This window comes from Amphiprion ocellaris, chromosome 2, assembly GCF_022539595.1.
Source record: "Amphiprion ocellaris isolate individual 3 ecotype Okinawa chromosome 2, ASM2253959v1, whole genome shotgun sequence".
In the NCBI taxonomy this organism is placed as follows: Eukaryota; Metazoa; Chordata; class Actinopteri; family Pomacentridae; genus Amphiprion; species Amphiprion ocellaris.
In genome coordinates this window covers 11621828-11624142 of record NC_072767.1, presented here as the reverse complement: position 1 = coordinate 11624142, position 2315 = coordinate 11621828, and positions in this window count along the sequence as shown.

Below are 2315 nucleotides of genomic sequence, written 5' to 3'. Positions count from 1 at the left end.
TAGTCCATGATGAAGGATCCTGGATTGATCCTGATGCTCTGAGTGGATGGTGATAATAATTCCACTGAGGCACAGGTTCAAAACTTCAGAGGTGTCCAGCAGGGTTTTGATAAGGTTTTTGTTGTTGTTGTTCACAAGTTTCACAAGTATCTTTGACTTAGTTAGCAGCAGGAGGAGCTTCTTCTAGTGGAGCGGATGCAGGAGAGGTTAGACATAAATAAATGTGTGGCTGAAGAGGTGCATCCCAGGTCACTCCTCAGTGCCTCTGTGAGCTGCTGTCTCCTGCCCTGCTGCCCCTGCCCAGTCTCCACCACCATCCCCTCACCCCATCAAACAGCCTTTCAAGCTGAGAGGGGACCCTGGTTGGCGGAGGGTGGCGGGGTCAGGCTCCAGCAGTGATCAGCCAGCCGTCGCTGCCCATAAATGGAGCTGCCGTCTTCAGAGGGTTTTAATCTTGTGTTTCTGGCTTGAGGGCTGCTGGAGATGCTGTGTACAGGGGAGGGAGCAGAGGTGGGTGTTCCTGACTGGAAAGCAACAATCAGGACAGGGGTTTAAAAGGCTGGAGTGGAGTTTTACTTGAGTCCCAGCCAATCTTGATAAGTCACAAAGGATGGAGGATTGCACACCAGTACTTGGTGGTATGATGCGTGTTCCTGAAACCTGCTGACTCTTTTACAGCACTCTCTACATAAAAGTTTGCTGTCTGAGGGGATAAGCATTTAAAAGAACCATTACAGTACTTAGGACTCTTTAACCTCATGTATCTCTTCACACGTCTTTTTCCCCCACAAGCTCTAATTAGGCCTATTTATCCATCTATTCATCTACTCACAGAGCTGATGGGATGAAAAGCTGATAAATGACTTTAGGATTTGGACTGAAAAAACATTGTTCATTTATTATTTAGTTTTTTCACAACAATCTACTGTTCTACTTCAGTGCTTACTTTAAATATCGCCACAAGGTGGTGCACTGATTGATGAGTTGGATAGGTAAAAATGAAGGCTTTTACATCACATCACATTGCAAAATATTGTTTTTATTTGTGCAGCAGATGACAACAAATGAACACTAGTGCAATGCACACTGTGAAAGTGAAAGGACCTATGAAGCACATGTTTCCACATGCTTGGGTATGCAGCACATTTGCACTTGTGGTCTTTGCATACATGGATATCGACATTAAATGTGCACATATATGTGTAAATAATGAGTGAATTCATAACTGCAATTGAGAAAGTTGTTGTGGCACAGAAATACAATGCTTTATTTATATCATGTGTGCGTCTCACAGATTATACATAATACATTGCAAAATAAATGACTTTTGATATATGATAGATACATACCACTGTTGTAAAAAGAAAAGACTGACAAAAACTAATCAAACTCTGAGCATGTATTGAGGGCAAAGAGGCTGAGATGATCTGTGATTGTATTTTTCTAAATGCAGACAAAACTGAGGTTACTATATTTGGCACCAAACATCTAACACACTATCTAACCAGATAGTTCCTCTGAATGGCATTGCCTTAGCCTCCAGTTCTACAGTAGAAAACCTTGGAATTATTTTTGATTAGGATATATCCTTTACCTCACACATTAAACAAGTCTCCAGGATGGCTTTCTTTCACCTGCCATCGTGTCTCAAAGTGATGCTGAAAAACTAGTCCATGCAGTTGTATCATTTCTATTTGTTGGGTGTTTCTCTGAAATAACAATATCGCAAAGTCTTCACCCCACTATTTGAAGTGACCTTAACTGAATTGACTTTACAAGGAACCAACTAAACTTGTAACTGCATTTTGTGATCTGATGCCACCATCAGCAAATGGTTGCATCATTTGTCTGTCTTACACAAACTGCTACTGGTCACATGTCAGACAACTGACAATGTTATGATGCAGGTTTGGTTAGTTTTAGACACAAAAACAACAAATTGCTTTGTTTTCCAGTTCGTGTTTTTATGCACATTTTATTGTGTGCTCGTTGTGAAGGTTGTCATTGTCTTAAACAGTGATTAAATGCACCTGTCCTGACAAACGTGTCATGACACTGATTACTGACTGTATTTGGGATAAAACGTGTTTAAAAAGAACCTTTCAAACACAAAGACATCAACCCAAAGAATATATGCAAGCTGATGTAACTACAGTAAATACCAGATGTATTAATGAACTCCTTCATATTAAAGAGGCTGATGCTTCTCCTGCCTTAGAATGTAAGGGGCAAATACTGCGTTTGTTTAGAAAAGAGCAGGAAAAGTCAGAGTTCCATCCCATGAGCACTGGTCTCCCTCAGCGCTGTTGCGCATT